Raw genomic sequence first — 23340 nt, forward strand, 5'->3', positions numbered from 1 at the left:
GACTGAACTGGGACCTCTGCTATGCACAGCATGAGGCTACATCCCAAGCGTTTGAACTATAGGACCAATGATCACACCCTGCAGTGGCTGTGGGGTCCTGAGCTTCCTGCCTGAGTGGCAGTCATTTACCGAGGACCAAAAATGAACAAATTAGACATTGAACATGTGACACACAACAAAAGTAAACATTTCTCCACATTGTCATTTATCCCTACAAAATCTTACCTCACACTACCATTAAGAAAGAAAATGAGTGCTTACTTAAAAACCACATTAAAGTCATTTTGAGAGATGTGAGCTTACAAAATTCTGTTCTAAGAATGGACACATCAGTGGAACACACTGAAGGACACATGAGGGGTGTGCATCAGACTTGCTCAAAACTTGCTCTTTTCTTTGATTATCAGCATCAACAAATAAGAAAAGTCCATTTCACTCTGAAGAGAAAAAAATATTTGATGGAAAAATTATAAAAGTTGCACCAATCAGCTCAAAGACAGTGATTTTCAGCACTATATTTCTGTAATTTCCAAAGATTTTTATAACATTAATGACATGTATATAATGACATAGCATGGACTAGGCAGTTAGACCATATACCAGAGTGTAATAACACATAGAGTTGCTCAGAAAATTAAATTAGGTAATGCAATTTAAAGTGCTTTGCATATATAGATATTAAATTTACATTTGGCTTCTTGTTTCAGAAAATAGTACTATATATTCATTTACATTATATAAAATAGCCACTCATTTTATGAAGGATTCTGAGATTACCACTGTTTATTTTTCACTTTTTACTCTTGTATAAGATGTATTAATTTAGTCTATAATATTATTTGAGCTCTGATTATGTTCAAGCTACTGTGTTCAGAACCGTAGAGATTCAAAGAAGATCAGCATAGGTCCTTCTATTAAGGAATACGTACTCCATTCATTGTATTAATCCAACAATCATTTAATAAGCACCTACTCTGTTCCAGACACTGTTCTGGATCATGAGGACACATCTCGGAATAAGACATAAACTATTCTGGCTCCCATGGAGCTTAATTATAGTGAAGCTAGGTAGACAATGGACAAAGAAAATTAAGTAGTCATAGGCGCCATAAAAAATACAATGGGCTCAGGTACAGCAGAGTGATTGGGTGGCTACTTTAGATTAGGTAGCCAGCCTAGCAAGGCCTCCATAAGAAAATGAGTTAACCCATAAATGATGAAAAACAGCCAGTCATGCAGAGGTCTGAGGAAGAGTGTTCCCCACTATGGGATGAGGCTGGCATGTTTCAGGAGCATTATGGGGGCTCATGGGTGAGTAGATGGCCAAAAGGGAGTGGCATGAATGAATGGAGAAGAAAGAAGCAGGCCTATCACACAGAGACTCATAGACCAGAGTAAGGTATGTGGATTTTTATCATATTAGGGAAAATAAACACCCAGTTATAATACTAAGGAATATTAAATAAGGGCTATAAAAGCAAACTGCTGTGGAAACCTCAACAAAGGCTGTTGCTTCTGTACTCCTAGAGCAGGGTTCCAAAGGCCTCTGCAGAGATAGATTTGAACTGAGGCTTAGCATATAAGCAGGATTTAAAATGTAAATAGGCCAAGAAGGATAAAAAGGACATTCTAGGGTGGGGAAACTATACAACAAAGAATGCAGGTGTTCAGTGGTATAGGATGGTTGGCATGGGAATCTGGTAAAATGTAGAGGAAGCTAAAGATAAAAATGTAAAATCACAATTGGGAAAGAGTCTTTAACGCCTGATTGAAGAATGAGGGCTTTGTCCACAGATGCAGAAAGCCAATTAGGAGATTGTTAGCATGCAACTTCCTGAAGCAGTAGGGACGTATCTCCTTTTACTTTTATTTCATAGTGATGTGTATATTAGAGACATTTCGAAATACCTGCGGATTGGTTAGACACCAAGAGTGAATGAGTATTGCCTTAATGCTCTGTTATTATTACCTGGGCATCTCTACTCCCCACATGCATTCATGTGTTCTAAAACATGTGTGGATGATTTCTAGGAAGACCATCTGACAACACAAATTAAAATGTCTAAGGCATATATGCTTTGGCCCAGCATTCACACCTTGAGTAATATACAGCCTATAAAAATACTCACACAAGCATAATACACAGCAATTATATATGCAGACAGGAGCTATGGGACTGCTACATTCCACCTCCCTAAAGTCCTGGGAGCCACCCCCATACACTCAGATGTCATCAAAAATAATAATAAAACAGGGAGGGATTTAGGAATGAGAAACTGAGAAATTACCCAAAAACACAAGCTCCAAAATGAATTGTTTAAATTGGTATTTTTAAAATTGTGGATCATGATCCATTAATCAATCATAAAGTCAATCCAAGAGGTCACCACTGACATTGTTTTTAATGTTAAAGTCTAGAATAAAGTAAGGGGCTAGGTGCAGAGGCTCATGCCTGTAATCCCAGCATTTTGGGAGGCCAAGGCAGGGGGATCACGAGGTCAGGAGTTCGAGACCAGCCTGGCCAACATGGTGAAACCCTGTCTCTACCAAAAATACAAAAATTAGCCAGGCATGGTGGCAGGTGCCTGTAATCCCAGCTAATCGGGAGGCTGAGGCAGGAGAATCACTTGAACCTGGGAGGTGGAGGTTGCAGTAAGCCAAGATCGCTCCTGGGCAGCAAGAGCCAGACTCCATCTCAGGGGGAAAAAAAGAGTAAAATAAGATGGAAAGGAAAGTAGTATAATGAATTGAACATAGTAAGGGTAAGTATTGTGTTTCATGAACACATAATTTCTGTTTTTGACACTTATATACACACAGGCAATTGTGTACTGGGTGATGATGTAAGATCTGTTTCTTACTGTGGTTCATATTCTTTAAAAGTTGAGAACTGTTATGGGCCAGGCCTGGTGGCTCACGCCTGTAATCCCAGCACTTTGGGAGGCTGAGACGAACGGATCTCGAGGTCAGGAGATCAAGACCACCCTGGCTAACACTGTGAAACTCCATCTCTACTAAGACAAAAAATTAGCCCGGGTGTGGTGGCGGGTGCCTGTAGTCCCAGCTACTCGGGAGGCTGAAGCAGGAGAATGGTGTGAACCCAGGAGGCGGAGCTTGCAGTAAGCTGAGATGGCACCACTTCTCTCCAGCCTGGGTGACAGAACGAGACTCTGTCTCAAAAAAAAAAAGTTGAGAACTGTTAAAATTATTTTTATGGACTAATATTAAATAAAGACTTTTTAAAAATTCATTGATAACAGGTGGGGATTTACTAGGAAAACTGCTCAGTCATAGATGTATGTACACATATGTCATCTGCAGGGCTGTGAAGAGGTTTCAAGTGTGCCTACCAAACAGCTGTGAATACCTCTGTGGAATACAAAAGATGTTATAAAAGGGAGAATTTTCATTTCATATTTGATATGCTTTTTATATTATATACTTTTATATATTTCTGCATTGTAATTTTAAAATATAAAGAAAAAAAGATGCTTAAGAGGTACCCTGCCTATGGAGCATCCAGTCAATTAACATGAAATGTGACCACATCACATCTTTCAGTCAAAGTCAACAGGAAAGGAAGAAATGAAGCCATGTTTCACCCATGGAAAGTTGGTGGTAAATTGGCAGCAGTGTGAATGATAGAAGTCATTTATGTCCCACCTGATGTATAAAATGATTTCAGACAGGTAGGTGTTTGGACAGTCAGATGACATGGCAAAAGAGAATCTGAGAAAAAAAATCTTAGGGGAAAACTTGGCACTAGAAAGTAGACTTGAAAAGTGGGAAAAGGCTGTGACTCAGGTGAAAAGTAGGAGCTATAGCCAAGCTCTGAGGATGTTCATCTAATGGCCAGATGGCCCAGAACCATCAGCATTATGGCATTATGAAGAAAAGAGCCTCTACCTAGACCTCCAAGACGTGGAGGACTACTGTGACCACATAACAAAGGCCAGCCACCAGACAACGCCCACAGTTCACCATCATTGAGACATGCTGGACTGAGGCATCCTTAACCCTAGGGCTGCACCCTATGGATGAGGCATTCATGTTCAAGGATCAAGCCTCAGGACACTTACCATTTGCCTCTCTCTTCTTTAAGATTCCATGGTTGAAAGCCTTATTTCCTGCTAGCACATGCTTGCAACAGATGTTGACATTTTCAATTAGATCTCATCCAGGAAGCATTATGCATTATTCTGAGTGGCACACAAATGTGCACATAATGCTTTTGCATTAGACCAGCTCTCATGCTTGATGACACCAGGCACTGATATCCTATTAGCTTGCCTTGTCCTTGTGTTCCCAACTGGTTCTACGGCCTCCCACATTTCCCAGGGTATGCTCATTGTAAAGGAGTCTTTCTGTGTATTTGGGACCTGTTGTCTTGGTGTTGATAGCACAGATTTATTTTCGTTGACAATAATGTACACTTGAATGGCAATTATAACTACCTCTATAAAGCTAGATACAGCCCAGTTCCAGGACTGTAAGCTTTGCAAAGCAGCATTTTCACCAGGACCAAACTTCTGTGTCCTGGATTGCAATAAAAAAAATGCTAAAGTTGTGAGGTCACTAAGTAAATGCATCATTACTCACTGGAGTAGACCAACCCCAAACTTAGGCTTTGCAATTTTTTGTCAAAGTTAGAAAATCCATTTAACAATGGGAATGAGTAACCTACTTTCCTAACTAAATACAAAACCATAAATCCTCATCACATCACTTTGCACAAGGAATTTCTTGTAAGTAGCAAATACATCTTAGCCATATTTGACATTTCAGTACTCAGCAGTGGTGCTGCACATAGCACATGCTTAATAAACATTCAGTGAGCACAGTAATGGGTAGGTTAATTAGGTAAGACAGACATAAGGCCTAATTTCATTGACGACACTTGCTGATTACCATAGAATTTTTGAATCATAAGGCAAAGGTTGATTCTATTCATGAGACTTTGTACTTGGGAACATTAATTATCTTTCTTTTCTGGCTTCCCTCCATTCTAGTCACTGGAAAAGCTTCAAAATTCCATAATCTCGGTTTTTACATCACCTACAATACATAAATCTTCCATTTGCAAATTTCAATAGAGTACTCATTCACCATTCAATATCAGCAGCTTCACTCTGGTAAGTCCCTCCTAAATCCTATATATGGTGCCTGACTTTTATGATACTGAAATATATTAATTCTATTTTCTATTGCTCTTTGGAATGTATAAGTGAAAGAAAGATCTATTCCTTTTATTGATCAGTAGCAGTAACATAACACACCCATAACCACAACTCTCTCTTTTTCTCTCTTCTCCCACCTTTTCGTCTTTTGCTAGTTTGACTTAAGACCAAAAATCCATATTAAAGTCTTAGAATGTATATATTAACATTAAATGCATTTTTACAGAGGCAAGTATATATGAAAGAAATTTTGTAGGCACAAATGATCAATTGTATGTTTAAAAGCAACTCCTACATATGCTGCAGGGTAAACGGCCAAAGGCTTCATTGTGTTTTCCATAGTGAGATTTATGGCTAAAAACACTCCAGAGATGAGCTATTTTAAATGCTTGGGTTTCACACCTTAAAGCTTCAGTAAAAAAAAAAAAAGTTGAATGAGGTAATGCAAAAACAACTTTGGAATAATAACTGCTATTCTGATTCTCTTTCCTGGTGTCATAGGGCTATATTTTTAATCCTTTCATTCAAAAGTTAATTATTCATTTGATTAGACAGAAATAAGTATCTTCCAAATCTTTCTTACCAAGCAACACATCCACATTGTTTAGTCATATCAGTAGTACTTCTTCAATCATGGACTAGAAGTTACATCCTTTATAATTTTTAAACTACAGGCTTCCTGGAGCAATTCACCAACAGTGATGAAACTACCATAACATCTTCTTTGTGTTTGAGACAATGGTGGCAAATTCTCAGTGGTTGACTATAAGCCTTTTTCTAACCACTTATTTTCCAGGTTGACCAGTGGCAAAACTAACAGTCACCGATCTGATGCCAGACAGCTATCAACACCTAACCTTTTCATTTGATAAATTTCACTTACTAGGAAAGGAATGGTAGTATTTACTTACCTACAGAAGATATTTACTTATCTTGCTGAAGAAAGAAACTTCTCTCACAAATCAATTTTAAAATAATATTATCTTGTTAGATAGTGTATAGTCAAGGGCTGAGCTGAATATGCCTGTTCTCTAGCATGGTTAGCATAAGCTTAGCCAGCAGGAATCCTGTTGTGTATCTGAAGAATCACAGTTAGAGGAAAGAAAACCTATGCCAGTAGATAGGAGTGGTTAGTTACCATAATGTGATAAGTCAGGTCACAATAAACTACTGTTCTAAGGCAAATGAAGGAGCTATGGGAATTGGGTAAGGATACAGATTCCTCTCAGTATCAGTCTAAGTAATTCAAAGGAATTGGGCTTTGCTGCCTACTATGCAAAGGATTAGTTTTCAATTGACAGAGCAGACTTGTCATTTTGAGTAAGTGTGCACATCACATCATGTCTCATAGTCACAGAGAGAAAAAAGCACAAACAAAAACAAAGACAAAAATAAGGACACTATGTCTACCTCTAGTCCCCATAATAGAGGAAACTTTGAGCCCTTTCCAGTAAGTTACTGTCTCCCTAAAAAAAAGCTTTCCCCTGATGCTTTTGCAATGGGTACAATGCAGAAAGAACAACCAAGTGAGGAAATAGCTCTTTTTCTTTCCACCATGAGTAGACAAACTCTGACCTTGATAACAATTTTGAAGATTTTATCCCTTAAATAGCCCTGATCCTTTGAGGAGCCAGTTCTTCTGAAATCTATTCTTCCTTGCAAAACTTTACAAGTAAACTACTCTTTCTTCTCAAAATATGTTGTCCCTGAATCTTCTATTTTTTCACACCCCTAAGACTCAGTAACATATAAAGATTAAGAAATAATAATTTTTAAAACTTGGGAAATAAACCCAGCATCCCTCAGGATTCTTCAACAGCATATTCATAGATGATCACCTTCAGATTGATACAGGCAGAGAAGGATTCAAACAAACAGGACTCAGTGAAATGAAAGGATAATCATTACTCAATTAAAAACATCTCCTCGTGGCTTGAACCTGGAAAGCAGAGGTTGCAGTGAGTCAAGAACATACCACTGCACTCCAGCCTACTGCACTCCAGCCTGGGTGACAGGCGAGACTCTGAAGAATTTGGCATATTTGGGATTCCCTAAGCCTCTGCTTTTTGCTTACCTTTCTAACATGCACAAGAAAATTCAGTCTCTGGCAAGACATAAGATGGGCATTTCCAAGAACTACTGCATTAAAAAAGGCTGTGGTACAGAAGTTAGGCCCAGTTTGGAACTTCAAGAATTCGTTTTCAAATTCAATATACCAAAGACCAACCAGGACAAAGCATTATTTGACTTAATGAGGTCAGTAGATTACTTGCTCATCCTTTCTGGAACCAGAGATTGCTGAATCAGCCCAGATTCTAAGAACTTCAGAGAATAAGAATTTCTTTCAGGGCTTGGGAATCAAGGTGGCTTCCTTCTCTTGAAGCATGATTACATGTTGTGGGGCAAATAAACTTTTACCATGGAGTAGGGGAGTAAGTCATCCATCAAATGCATTAAATTCAGGAAAATACATTCAATATGTGCTTAATAATGAATGTCAGGTGTTTTCTCTTACTGCATCTTAAAAAATGAATCTGTTATTAAACAACTTAAAAATTATAAATTATACAGAAAAGAAGTGCAACTGTAATATCAGCATGACCTGTTGGCCATTTCATTTCTAACTGAAGACTCACACATTGTCTCATTTAATTGAAAACAACCTCCTTTATGTTATATCTTTGATTTCTGGAAACTGAATAATAAACTGATTTAAAAATAAGAAGTCATGAGGGAACTTAGGAAGGAGGGTTGCTCTCAGAGACAATAATGGTTAGAAGTATTCTGGCACTATTCATGCATTCTCTCTCATCTCTCTAGTGGTTATTCCCTCCTCTATTTAAACTCTATTAATCTCCTTTAGTATAATTCATCTTTCATTTCAGTTACTCCTTAACCTCTCCCAAGCCATCTCTCATCTCCTCACCCCACACATAATTACCCTAATGAAAAACAAAATAGGATTTAGCAAAGGCGTACATTTTTTTCATTTGTTAAATTTTACCATATTTTTTGTTTGTTGTGCATTTATTGCCATACTGTCATAGAAGACAAGAGCCATAAGAGTATTTCAATAATGTAATATACCTAAGGGTGTAATCCACGCTTGTTAAGAAATCCAGTTATGTTTGTTAGGTTGACATTATGTGAAACAGCTCCAAAAGACCAGAGCAGATGATGAGAAGGCCATATAGTGTTTTATGAATGATTTGAGTTCTGATACTATTCATCCTGATATATTCTAATGAATTCTGAGAAGGGAAAAAACAGATTCTACACAAAGATATGAAAGGACTATGGGATAAGAGATTAAATTTTGAAGAAAAATAGCAATACTAGTCATAAATCTGAATCAGAATAATATAGGATATATTTTTATAGCACTTAATATTTTTCAAAGATCTTTCAACTACATTGCCCCCATTTGACTGAAAATCATCAGTAATCTTTAATCCACACTGACGATCAAGCTATAAGGAAATTGTGTTACTGTGTTCAAGGATGGTTCCATTAGATTTCCTAAATATTTTAATGGGGAGAAAATAAATAATCAACTTAGACATAAGAGAAAACTTCCCAATTATGAAAGTTGTCTGATGCTAACACAGGTGTCAAAAATTTTAGGAAAGAAACAGAGCAAGATGGCCACATAGGAGCCTCCACTGGTCATCCTCCCCACAGGAACACCAAACTTAATTATCTACACAAAAAAATGCACCTTCATAAGAACAAAACAATAAGGTGAGTGATTACAGTACCTGGTTTTAACTTCATATCACTGAAAGAGACAATGAAGAATTCGGAAAGAGACTCTTGAAGAGCTAATACCATCCCTCCCCCTCCCCACCCCCAACCCCCAGCAACAACTGTGTGGCATGGAGAATCTGCACACTTCCGGGAGAAACAGCAGAGTGATTGTGGGACTTTGCATTGGAACTCGTATTGTCACAGCCCAAAGCAACACCTCACCTGGCAGAACTCAGCCAATAACCATGAAGGGAGCATTTAGAGTAGCCCTAGCCAGAGGGGAATTACCCACCCCAGCAGTCAAAACTTGAACTTAAGCAAGCCCTGCTCTCATGGGCCAAAATGCTCTAGAGTACCAAATAAACTTGAAAGGTGATCTAGGACACAAAGGCTGCAATTCCTGTGCAAGTTCTAATACTGTGCTGGGCTACAAGCCAGTGGAATGGGGAGCATGCAACCTTGTGAGATACCAGCTGGGGCAACCAAAGGAGTGCTTGCATTACCCTTCCCTCAATCCCAGTAACTCAGCTCACAGCTCCAGGGGAGGCTTCTTTCTTCTATGTAAGAAGAGGAGAGGGAAGAATAAAGAGGACTTTGTCTTGCAAATTGGATACCAACTCAGCCACAGTAGGATAGGACACCGGGCAGAGTCCTGAGGCACTCACTCCAGGGCCTAGCTCCCAAATGACATTTCTAGACATACCCAGGGCCAGAAGGGAACCCACTGACTTGAAAGGAAGGACTCAGTCCTGACAGAACTCATCACCTATTGACTAAAGAGCCCATGGACCCTGGATAATTAGCAGTGGTAGCTAGGCAGTATCCACCATAAGCCTTGGTTAATACTCTGAGATGTGCTGGCTTCAAGTGAGACCCAGAAAATTCCCAGCTGTAGTGGCTGTGAGGGGATATTCCTTTTGCTTGAGAAAAGCAGAGGGAAGAATAAAGGGGACTTTGTCTTGCAACTTAGGTACCAGCTCAGCCACAGTGGGGTAGAGCACCCAGAGGTTTCCTGGGACCCCTGATTCCAGGCCATGGCTCCTGGATGGCATTTCTGGAGCTGCCCTGGGCCAGAGAGGAGCTCAGTTGCCTCCCTGAAGGGTGAGTCCCAGGCCTGGCAGTGTTCACCACAAGTTGACTGAAGAGCCCCTGGGCCTTGAGCAAATATCAGCAATAGCCTGGCAGTACTCATCTTGGGCTTGTGGCAGTGGTAGCCATGGGAAGAGACTCCTCCGCTTGCAGAAGTGGGAGGGAAGAGTATAAAGGACTTTGTCCTGTGTCTTGAGTGTCAGTTTAGCCACAGTAGACTAGAGCATCAGGTAGATATCTGTGGTATCCCACTCTAGGCCTTGCTCCTGGATGGCATCTCTGAACCTGCCCAGGGCCACAGGGAACTTGCTGCACTGAAGGGAAAGACATAAGCCTGGTTTGCTTTGCCACCTGCTTATTTTAGAGCCTTAGGACCTTCAGTGAACACAGATGGTAACCAGGTAGTGGTTACAGCAGGCCTAAGGCAAAACTCAGTGTTGTGCTGGCTTTAGGTCCCACCTAATGCAGTCCCAGTGGTGGTGGCTACAGGGGTGCTAGTGTCACCCCTCTCCCAGCTTGGGTCACCTCAGCACAAAGAGATTCCATTTGTTTGGGAGAAACCAAGGGATGAGAATAAGAGTCTCTGCCTGGTAATCCAGAGAATTCTGTTGGATCTTATCCAAGACCACCAAGACCCCCAAGGCAGTATATCTGTGAGTCTGCAAGAGCCACAGCATTACTGTGGGGTATACCCTAATACAGATACAGCTGCAGTGACTAAAAACTTATATCATAACACCCAAGTTCCTTCAAATATGGGGAAAATCTTCTCAAGAAGGGCAGGTACAAACAAGACCAGACTGGGAAGACTACAATAACTACCTCACTCTTCAATGCCCAGACACTAACAAACATGCACAAGCATCAAGACAATCCAGGAAAACACGACCTCAACAAATGAACTAAATAAGGCACCAGGCATCAATCCCAGAGAAACAGAGATATGTGACCTTTCATACAAATAACTCAAAATAACTGTGTGGAAGAAAGTCAATTAAATTCAAGATAAAATGGAAAAAATTCAGAATCCTGTCAGATACACTTAACAAAGAGATTGAAATAATTAAAAAGAATTAAGCACAAATTCTGGAGTTGAGAAATGCAACTGACATACTGAAGAATGCATCATAGTCTCTTAATAGCAGAATTGATTAAGCAAAAGAAAGAGTTAGTGAGATTGAAGACAGGCTATTTGAAAATACACAGTCAGAGAAGAAAAAAGAATGAAACCCACCTACAAGATATAGAAGATAGCCTCCAAAGGACAAATTTAAGACTTGTTGGCCTTAAACAAGAGGTAGAGAAAGAGATAGTGGTAGAAAGTTTACTCAAAGGGGTAATAACAGAGAACTTTCCAAATCTAGAGAAAGATATATGGCACACCAAGCAGATTTAACCCAAAGAAGGCTACCTCCAGATATTTAATATGCAAACTCTCAAAGGTTAAGGATTGAAAGAAAAAAAAGATCTTAAAGCAGTAAGAGAAAAGAAACAAATAACATACAATGGAGCTCCAGTATATCTGGCAGCAGACTCTTCAGTGGAGATCTTACAGGCCTGGAGAGAGTGGCATGACGTGTTTAAAGTGCTGAGAGAGAGAGAGAGAGACAGAGAGAGAGAGAGAGACAAAAACAAAAAAAAAAAAAAAAAAACATTTCCCTAGAATAGTATATCTGGTGAGAATATCCTTCAAACATGAAGGAGAAATGAAGACTTTCCTAGACTAGCAAAATCTGAGGAGTTTCCTAAACACCAGATCTGTCCTACAAGAAATGCTAATGAGAGTTCTTCAGTATGAAAGATAAGCATGTTGATGAGAAATTACCTGAAGGTACAAAACTCATTGGTATTGGCCGGGCGCGGTGGCTCAAGCCTGTAATCCCAGCACTTTGGGAGGCCGAGACGGGCGGATCACAAGGTCAGGAGATCGAGACCATCCTGGCGAACACAGTGAACCCGTCTCTACTAAAAATACAAAAAACTAGCTGGGCGAGGTGGCGGGCGCCTGTAGTCCCAGCTACTCGGGAGGCTGAGGCAGGAGAATGGCGGGAACCCGGGAGGCGGAGCTTGCCGTGAGCTGAGATCCGGCCACTGCACTCCAGCCTGGGCGACAGAGCAAGACTCCGCCTCAAAAAAAAAAAAAAAAAAAAAAAACTCATTGGTATTAGTATATACACAAAAGAACACACATTATAACACTGTTATTGTGGTATGTAAACTACTCAAATCTTAAATAGAAAGACTAAACAATGAACCAATGAAAAATAATAACTACAACAACTTTTCAAGATGCAGACAAACAAATAAGGTATAAATAGAAACAACAAAAAGTTTAAAAGCAGGGGGATGAAGTTCAAATGTAGAGTTTTTATTAGTTTTCTCTTCGCTTGTTCATTAATTTGTTTGTTTATGCAATCAGTGTTAAGTTGTCATCAGATTAAAATAATGCATTGTAAGATGTTATTTGCAAGCCTCATGGTAACCTCAAATCAAAAAAAGCATACAACAGATACACAAAAAGCTAGAAATTAAAACATACCACCAGAAAAAATTACTTTCACTAAAAGGAAGACAAGAAGGAAGGAAAGAAGGAAGAGAAGACCACAAGGCAACCAGAAAACAAATAACAAAACAAAAGGAGTAAGTCCTTACTGATCAATAATAACATTGAATGTAAATGGACTAAAGTCTCCAATCAAAAGACACAGAGTGGCTGAATAAATAAAAAAACAAGACCCCATGACCTGTTGCCTACAAGAAACACACTCCACCTATAAAGACACACATAGATTGAAAATAAAGGGATGATAAAAGATATTCCTTGCAAAGAATAGCCAAAAAACAGCAGGTTAGGTATACTTATATCACACAAAATAGATTTCAAGACAAAAACTATAAAAAGAGACAAAGAAGGTCATTATATAATGATAAAGGGATTGGTTCAGCATGAGAATATAACAACTGTAAATATATGTGCACCCAACACTGGATCATTCAGATACACAAAGCAAATATTATTAGAGCTAAAGAGATAGATAGACCCCAATACAATAAAAGATGGAGACTTCAACACCTCACTTTCAGCATTGGACATATCATCCAGACAGAAAATTTAAAATAAAAATTGGACTTAATCTGCTCTATAGCCCAAATGAATCTAGTAGATGTTTACAGAACATTTCATTCAACAGCTGCAGAATACACATTCTGCACCTTAGCACATGGATCATTCTCAAGGAGAGACCATTTGTCAGGCCCCAAAATGAGGCTTAAAACATTAAAAAAAAAATGAAATAATATCAAGTATCTTCTCTGACCACAATGGGATAAAACTAGAAAACAATAACAAGAGGAATTTTGGAAACTATACAAACACATGGAAATTAAATAATATGCTCCCGAATGACCAGTGGGTTAATGAAAAAAATTAAGAATTAAATTGAAAATTTCCTTGAAACAAATGATAATGGAAGCACAACATGAAAACCTATGAGATATAGTGAAAGCATTAATAACAGAGAAGTTTATAGCTATAAGTACCTACAGCAAAAAAAAGTTTTAAAACCTTCAAATAGACAACCTAACAATGTATCCTAAAGAATAAGAAAAGCAAGAACAAACCAAACCCCAAATTAGTAGAAGAAAAGAAATAATGAGGATCAGAGCAGAATTACATGAAATCAAAATGAAGAAAACAATACACAATATCAATAAAACAAAAAGTTGGCCTTTTGCAAAGATAAACAAAATCAACAAACCTTTAGCTAGGCTAAGAAATAAAGACAGAAGACCCAAGTAAATAAAATAAAAAATAAAAAAGGAGACATTACATTCAATAACACAGAAATTCAAAGGATCATTAGTGGCTACTATGAGCGACTATATGCAAATAAACTGGAAAAATTTAGAGGAAATGGATAAATTCCTGGACATATATAGCCTACAAAGATTGAACCATGAAGAAATCCAAAGCCTGAACAAACCAATAACAAGTAAAAAGTTTGAAGCCATAATAAAAAGTCTCTCAGCAAAGAAAAGCCCAGGAGCTAATGGCATCACTGCTGAATTTTACCAAACATTTAAAAAAGAACCAATACCTACTCAAACTATTCTGAAAAATAGAGGAAGTAGAAATACTTAGAAACTCATTCTATGAGGCCAATATTACGCTGGTACAAAAAAGAAAAAAAAAAGACACAACAAGAAAAGAAAACTATAGGCCAATATCTCTGATGAACACTGATGCAAAAATCCTCAACAAAACACTAGCAAACTGTAAAGATTATTCATCATGACAGAGTGGAATTAATCCCAGAGATGCAAGGATGGTTCAACATGTATAAATCGATCAATGTGATACATCATATCAACAGAATGAAGGACAAAAGCCATATGATTATTTAAATTGATGCTGAAAACACATTTGATAAAATTCAGCATCTCTTCACAATAAAACCCTCAAAAACCTGGGTGTAGAAGGAACATACCTCAAGGATATAGGTACATACCTCAAGGATATAGGACTGGATCCTTAATTCTTCCTGCACAAGATACCTTCATATCTTTTATTCCCTTCGTATCCAGCCTAAACATTTTCTGGTCATTCAGTAATCTTAGATTCTTAATTTATCAACTTTGAGCACACTTTAGCTTGTCTTTGTCCTCTTCTAAGTGTCATGTCCAATACTGACTACAATACTCCATGTATCCATGTACAGATTGATCAAAGCAAAATAGAGTAAGATTACCACTTTCCCCAGAGTAGGCATAATATATCTACTAATATAGTCTAAGACATTAACTGTGTTGGCAGCCATGCCACTCAGTTGACATACATTGCATATCCAAAATTCCTAATCTTCTTCTACATTGCATATGCTAAGGATCCAGTCCTATATCTTTTAAAAGAACCCAGAAATTCACTTTATAATCTCCAAGTTTTCATTCATGTCCTTATTTCCATGTAATTAAATTTGCTAGTATTCAAGGACCAACATTAAAAGTTAATATTATTAAAATATCTTGTTGGCATTACACATTTTGTATATTATTTAATGTCTTTACAATAGTAGTCTTCCTTGTATTTGTTTATGTTAATGAATATGCCTTCTAGCTACATTTTTTACTCAAACAGTTTGGTATAAACCAAACCACATCTTGGAAATCTTAGAATTTCCTCTCTTTAGGAAATATATCCCATGTTCCAAAAAAGAAACCAGAAATGATTTTGCAAGCACACCTTATTTTGAATTGATGGTTTACTATAGGCTTAAGTGGAGCATCTTTATTTTCACTAACATCGTGTTCTGTTTAGAATCACAACATTGATCTAACTCTGTTTTCCTGCCTTCACTCTCCATCCCCAGTTACTTAGTTTTAGTCTTAACCAACATCTGTGTTTACACAGCCATAAACTATAGATAAGCACAATTTTGCAAACATGTTTCAGGACCCCTTTTCTAGTTTGGTGATATGTGGATACGCTGTACAACTGGAAAAGTCTTTACAGAACAGCTAGCTAAAATCCACAGTTTCAACAACAAGTTCTGTAAATCTTATTTCTTTATATCTCTCAAATCATATACTCCTTTCCATCCTCATTACCATTACCTTAGTGGAGGGCATCATCATCTCTCAGGGAGAATCTGGCTACATTCTACAATTGCCCTGCCTCTAATACAGTCCCCTTCCAGTGTGTGCTTCCAGTGCAGACAGAGTGATCTTTCCAAATATATAAATCTGATCCGGTCAAACTCTTGTTTAAAATCCTTCAGAGCCTCCACATTGTCTTCAGAATCACAGGGAGTTGCATCTTACATAGGAATTAGGCTCCATAACCAACTAAAACCTAAATCATATATAGTCAAACTTATCCTGGAATGGTCCTTGATTGTTCACAAGAGATATTTCTGCATCTGTAGTAATGTATAGGAGAAATGATATATAAATGTATATAATAAAATGCTTATATAAAACGAGTAAAATATGCAAAATATAATTTTATAACATTAGAATTTATTTTTGTTTTCCTTCATGTGCAAAGTTAAATTAAGTCACATGTGCCAATTACTCAACTTTGCCAGAAGCATAAGTGTATTAGAATGTATTTAAAAATATTTTTCAGTGCCTATTACATAATCAGAAACTGTTATAGGCACTGCATCTCAAGGAACAAAACAGGCTAAAATCTCTCCCTTCAGAGAGCTTACATTTAATAAACAAATAAGTCAAATACATAGAAAGTCTAATGGCAATAAGAGCAACTGGGGAAAATTGAGGCAGAGAAAGGGGATAGGGAAAAAGTTGGGGGCAGGATGATGAAGGAAGGGGATTGCCATTTTCAGTAAGGTGTTCAGAGAAAGCCTAACTGTGAAGGTAGCATTTGAGCAAAGTGGAAGAAGATAAGTGAGTGAGCCAAACAGACCTGTAGATAAGGAATGTCCTAAAGGAACAAATAGTGCTTAAACCCTGGAGGGTTTGAGAAATGAATGACAATAAGCTGATAGGAACTGGAGTGGAGTCAGAGATCAGAGAGGTGGCAGGGAGCCAACTGTGTAGGGCCTTTTAGGTTTCTGCTCCTCGAGTGATGTGGGAAGCCACTTGAGAGTTTCAGGCAGTTGTGTCATGGTCTAACTACAAAGCTCAGATGGGCAGGCGAGGCTGGCCCTGTCCTCCATCCCCTGCTACCCCTCGCCTCTCTCTCCCCGAACTCCACAGCTAACTTGTTCTTGTGCTTTTTCTCCTAGACTCCAGAAGTGCAGGTGTGTTTCATGCAGGATACCTTCCCTGATTTCCCCCAGCCTGAGCTGGTGGACTTTGTTCATTTTCCCAGTGTGTCTAGTCCACACTGCCGAGCGGTGGTAGCCAACCACCCCCATCACTAGAAGACAAACTCTTTGAGAGTAGTGCCTGCATCTTTTTTGTAAACAGCTTGCAGCACAACACCTACATGCAGATAAGCACTCGGGAAATGTTTGCTGAATGAATGGATAAGCAAAAATGAAATTGGCTGCAGCAGATGAGTCTGCAGGAAGATTCTTAACTTGTGTGAGGCATTTTGAATTATCTAGAATCCCAATATCTGGGTTTCTGATCTCCTTTTCGGAGAATTGTATTTTAACACCCTTCCTTTTATCTTTCAAATTTGGTTTTGACTGCATTCTTCTGAGCTTTAAACTTACTGCCCATCAAAAGGAAAAAGAAAAGCTATGAAAAGTCTTTCCTTTGGCAAACTCTAAGCAAATGTAACCTTTTATGTTTGTGAGAGAAGGGAGATATCCCAATCCAATTGGCAATTTTTTAAAGTTTAAATATTGTTTAAAATTTTTGTGTTATTAATAAATCATACTAACAGATACCAACCCCAAATGCAACTTACTTGTAAATTGAGGCATACTGGCTATTTCAGTGAAAAAGAAAAGTGTGGACAACCTGTACTTTTACCTATATTTTTAAAACCACATTCTACAGTGTGAAGATAGAAATAAGACATCACCAAGAAGAGTATTCAATTTGAGTTTAGATGTGATCAGCTACTAAAAAGAAAAGTTTATCAATGTTTATCTTCTACAGATATCATTTGAGCTTTCAGGGTGGAAGACAAAGAACCAAGCATGGAAAAACAAGAGTATTTTGTGTGATATAACCTGGTCAAAATGTTAGCCCATAAAGGTAGGTACAAAGTCCTTTATCATACTCAGAAAAAAAAAAAAACTCCCCTATCTCCCTTCGGGAGAACATGGGGTTTAGCATCAGTTCTAAAAGGCCTCTCACCCTTTCTACATGCATCAGAGCCCCACCCTCACACAGAGGTAAGATAGTGTGCTCTTCAGTAAGAAGTCAAGTATCCCCTGCCTTTTGAAACTGCCTGACGAGAATTAACGGCCTTTGCCATCCTCTTTTAAACAACTTTGGCCGGTATTTATAAGCACCTCGTTTATCTTGAGACTCTTTCATCTATTATCTGACTGTAAGCGTGTTCATGGCTCATCAGCTGAATTCGTTTTGACAGAGAAGTCTTTTGACGAGTAGCCAACAGCCTAATGTCAGGTCTGTGAGTATCTTTGGAATTAAGGTGATGGGAAAAGGGTAACCTTCTGCTACTTCTAACAGCATTTGCTGAACAACAGAAATAGAGCCTTAAATCATCCTCCCTTTAGGAAAGCAGGTCCCCTTTGCTAATATTAGAGCACATTGCAGCTGGGTTCGCATTTCGATCAAAAACACCACTTGAGGCCACCTCTGGATTCAGACACATATGTGGTAGGTAATAGATGTGAACCATGAAATTTCCTGTTGTGTAGATGAAAGTTACCATCCAAATGGTTTTTACTTGACCACTAACAAGTCCATTTGCAGATATTTTTAACACTAACAAGGGGGGAAAAAAAAGACCATCATTCTCTATCTTTATAGTTTAGCCACCAGGGCCCCAGAGGTTTATAATTGTTACTTCTCTTCTTCTGAAGAATTAGGAAAGGGTTTTTTGATGAAAACAGAAATAACTGGCTGCAAACATAATATACTTATTTTAAACAGCTCCAGTTTGGTTTATGATAATCTGAAAGTGTATGATGCCTCAAAAGAAGATTTCTGTTTATAATAACTTATAAGAATTATATTTCAAAACAGTTTAAAGCTGGCTATACACATTCATAAATATTTTGAGTAACCAAAGTAAACTTTTGAGAAATCTTGCCACCACAGAATTCAATGTTTATACTTTCTATGAATAAAACAGGAGCTTTTTAAAAGTAGCATTAATACTAAATTGACAGGGAGGTACCTATCTAAATTTATCATCATCCGATCAGCATGGCCTATATCTGCCAAGAGGAGTAAATCAATTGATTGGAATGTGTTTAGCTTCACTAATCACCTGATGATTATTCAGAATTATAAAAACAGAACTTCTCAGTCCCAAAGGTAAAACTGTGTTATGAACAATGGCTTTCAATTGTTTAACACTTAGTCAACACTTCTCTTCCAGTCCTAAAAGAATAACTTCATTAAAATGCAAGAAATCATACCCCAAATAATACTAATAAGGAGCGGTTGGTATTGTACAGATAAGTCTGTTTCTATCATCAAAGTTCTTCCAAAAGAGCTTTAGCCAGGTGTTACAGTAACTGGAATTAAATGTGTATCTGTATACTATAGCCCCCCCATACTTGCCTTAATGTAGTTCCATTGACATCCTTTTGTGGGTCTCTTGGAAAATAATGTGCTCACATTTCTATGGATAGAAACAACAAAATAAAAAGCCTACCCTTTGTTGAACCGTCACTCCTGTATTCTTGAGAAATCATGAGGTTAATGTACAGGGTGGGTGATAACCTTATGGAGCAGACGATCCCGCAAGAGGCATTTGTTGCTAGATGTATTTTTTAAAGAAAAGTTAGGCTTTCTCTTTATGAGTTGTTAAGAGTGAAAAGCAAGAGTTGCTGTAAAAGCATTCATAACAGTCATGATTCTTTAGCTACGCCCAAGCCAAAGTAAAATAGTTCATTGGGATATTGTGAGGAGCAAACTGAGGTTTTAGGAGTTGCTATTATTTTAGTCTCTCTCTGAAATGAAAGAGGAACCTGTCAGAAAGTGTAGGCTAATTTGGATATAAGAACCCCTATAGCCCTCTATCCTCCCATGCCACGAACCCCCTCCTACACAGATTCAGAAACTGCTGCAAACTATCAAAAGACCCTAAATGCCCATTACAACAGGGTTTACACAAGCTCCCTCCCTCACCTCTGTCTCCCTCTCCTTTGCAGGAGTTTGCCCCAGGAGCTTTCTTCCACATCTGAATCTGCACCTGAGCCAATTCCAAATCTCAGACTGACTACCATGTCTGTCCACTTGGGTAATTGCCAAAATCAAGTTGACCCCTACAAGAAAACTTATGCATGTCTGCATCTCCCCTTGTTCCCCTTCTCTTCCTTCTCTTCTTCAAAAATACCCATAATGTGACTCCCTCGCGTGGCTTTCCTGACTCTGTCAGTGATACCAACAATCTCCCCACAACCCAGATGATGGTCCTGGGGTTATGTTAGACTCCTCCTTCTCTTTCATTCTCCTCATCTGCCTTTCACAGTCTTGTTTATGTTTCATGAAAATATCATTCAAATACAAGCTTCCTCTTCATTCCCACCTCCACCATCCTAGGAGAGTATCTATTATATCACACATGGGTTACAGTAGCTGCCAGGCAACATCCCTTATGACAAGTTCTCCTGTGCTCCAAATCTTTGTATACCTTGGCAAAATGCACACTAAAAACTATTAACACATTGCTATTTTATCATAAACCTTCAATGGCTACAAGCTGCCCACCTTATCCTTGTGTGCTTGTAAAATCATGAAGACCCTTCCCAGGTCAACTCAAAACTATTTCCTTTATAAAGTTAATTAGCTTCCTATAATGCATATCCATTTGTTGTACATGAAGAGAAAAAATTAATTCTTTCTTCTACCAGGCAGTCCATCAGATATTTGAAAACAGCTCTCATGCATCTGCTTAATATTCTTTCCTTCCATTTAATTCCTTCCCTTTCTCTTCAGATGACTTTGTTTTCAGATTCCTCATCATTGTTTACACTTACTGTCATAGCCCCACCTAAAATATACAACACTCTTGAATTAAATATTGTAATTTTACTTTTTCCTACTTTCAAATTCCTTGGGCCAGTCACGGTGCCTCATGACTGTAATCCCAACACTTTCGGAGGCCAAGGCAGGTGGATTGCTTGAGGTCAGAATTTCGAGACCAGCCTGGCCAACATGGTGAAAACGCATCTCTACTAAAATACAAAAATTAGCGGGGCATGGTGGTGGGAGCCTGTAATCCCAGCTACTTGGGAGGCTGAGGCAGGAGAATTGCTCGAGCCCAGGAGGTGAAAGTTGCAGTGAGCCAAGATTGTGCCAGCGCACTTCAACCGGGACAACAGAGCGAGGCTCCGTCTCAAAAACACCAAAAAAATCAAATTCCTCCATGCCTACCCAGAGTAATAGGAAATCCCCCCATACATATTTTTAATGAATCAGTACTAGCCTGAATGTATTTGAAAGTTTAAGCTAATGTAAAACAATTTTTTACATTATACTTTTATCTTCAGCATGACACATCATTTATATTTAATAAATATTTAGTAATTGCATAAAGGGGAAAACAAATATAGGCTCTTTGGATATAATACAACTTTGGTGGAAAACCAGGAGAGCTCACTTTACAAAGACATGTATCTTTAGCTCCCTGGTTGAAAACAAAATAAAACAAAAATCTGTAGCTACCTTCAGACAAGAGTTAAGAGCCTTTAAACACACTTGGCAGGAAACAGTCACTCCACTTTCATTCCTCCAACCCTCACATCAGTGACCTCCCTTGATCTCTGAGATGACAGTTTGCCAAGTTCCATGAAGATGGCATTCACAAATGACCCCATTAGACTTCCTAAAGACCTTAATTGCCCAATTCCTTTCACCCAGGTTTCTGAGGTTCAAGGAATGCTATCCTTCAGTTACTCTCTGGCATAGGTTCTAACTATTGTTATCTAATCCTTTCTGAATCCCTGAGAATGCAAAGAACTGAAGCTGACTTTGATTCTCCTACTGAATTACAAAATACTTTACATACTTCTGTCACATTGTCATTCTCCTGTGTTTACTGTTCAACAGTGACATTCACTTTCATGTCTAAACATAGAAGGGAAGCACCACTGCAATAAATATAATCGTAAAGACTCAAAAGCTGATCCCCTTCAAAGGACCATGTTAAATACCTAAGAAAATTAATCACTTCCTGCTGTCCTAACCCCATAGTTACACCTTATCTGAATGAACACTATAGGCTAAGGGACCAAGTGTCCACTCTGCATCTGCATTTGAAAAATACCTTGGCTTTTTCTTGCATATCAAATAAACATTTATTTATCGAGTATCCACTATTTGGATCACACTATATTGGAGCAAATCTATCGGGGGAAAAAAGTAATTTCATTTTAACTTTAGCTTTTCTTTCAGGATTTGTTGTGACCTTAAAGAAAAGTACTATGCTGTATACATGTAGATCTACTTACCTGAAACCCAAACGGTATATGATGTGGATGGAGGGGAGGATGAGTTGCACCACAAGAAGTAAAAATAGATTAATAAGTTAAAAAAAAAAGCCTATATTTATGTCATTCCAGAATTATATGCTTTAATTTTCTTGTCTAAAATTCTTTTTTTTTTTTTTTTTTTTTTTTGAGACGGAGTCTCGCTCTGTCGCCCAGGCTGGAGTGCAGTGGCCGGATCTCAGCTCACTGCAAGCTCCGCCTCCCGGATTCACGCCATTCTCCTGCCTCGGCCTCCTGAGTAGCTGGGACTACAGGCGCCCACCACCTCGCCCGGCTAGTTTTTTGTGTGTGTGTGTGTGTCTTTTTTTTTTTAGTAGAGACGGGGTTTCACTGTGTTAGCCAGGATGGTCTCGATCTCCTGACCTCGTGATCCGCCCGTCTCGGCCTCCCAAAGTGCTGGGATTACAGGCTTGAGCCACCGTGCCCGGCCTAAAATTCTTAAAAGCATTACAGTGAAATCATTTTAATCAAGTTTCCCAATTCCATAAAAGTTTGCTGTACCAAGTGGAACAACTATGAAGACTCATGTTTCCTTTACTTCCAATGCAATTTGTTTTCAGTGGCAAATGAAAGCACATGAAGGGCCATGGGGTTACACATTATGCTCTCATCCCACCAACACCATCACCTCGCACAGCACACACACATGCACACCCTCTCTCAAAGTATTCAGAAGGTTGAGCACTCCTCTGCTAGGAGAAAAACAGGATAAATGGAGGAAGCTTTACTTAGAGGCACACCCAAGAGAGAATAATCACCTTACAGATACATTAAGGGCTTCCAACACCTCCAAGAGATTGAGATATCATTTTATAATGATAAATATGCAGCTAAACTACCCAAGTGATCTGTGGAATCAATCAATAACTTCATCAGTCAAAACATAATTTTTGAAACCATATTCTATCACTTGAAGAGAAATCGGGCCAAAAAAATCTCCAAGAATATTAAATTTCTGAGTTCACATGAATTGTCTTAGAGGGGAGATGGATAAAAATAGATTAAACTAAAATAGTATCTGTTGAAGAATAGGCTAATTACACTCTTTCATGATATGTATAGCATATTTCAAAATTACTATGGCCTATACTTCTCTGCATTTATGTTTTATTTCAATGAACATGTACAAAATCATGTCATAGCAAGCTGATAATTTATCTAGGAAGTCTACTACTGGGTACCCAGTATCACGGAGGAAACAGTATAGGTGGTCCACAGAC

The 23340-nt window shown here is 38.4% G+C and overlaps 1 long non-coding RNA gene across 2 annotated transcripts in view; it reads left to right on the top strand.

Moving 5' to 3' along the window:
* Positions 1–1293: 1293 nt before the first annotated feature.
* LOC117069630 overlaps positions 1294–23340 on the top strand; it is a 37438-nt gene continuing 15391 nt past the window's right edge. Inside the window, exons 1-5 of one of the 2 annotated variants that reach the window (XR_004431608.1) lie at positions 1294–1399; positions 5010–5132; positions 8802–8918; positions 17586–17684; positions 19781–20578. This is a non-coding gene — a long non-coding RNA (uncharacterized LOC117069630). Of the gene's footprint in view, positions 1400–5009; positions 5133–8801; positions 8919–17585; positions 17685–19780; positions 20579–23340 lie in introns of those variants that run through there. The other variant, XR_004431609.1, reaches the window with a different exon arrangement.

Source organism: Trachypithecus francoisi, unplaced genomic scaffold (assembly GCF_009764315.1).
Source record: "Trachypithecus francoisi isolate TF-2019V2 unplaced genomic scaffold, Tfra_2.0 Lachesis_group3, whole genome shotgun sequence".
Classification (NCBI taxonomy): Eukaryota; Metazoa; Chordata; class Mammalia; order Primates; family Cercopithecidae; genus Trachypithecus; species Trachypithecus francoisi.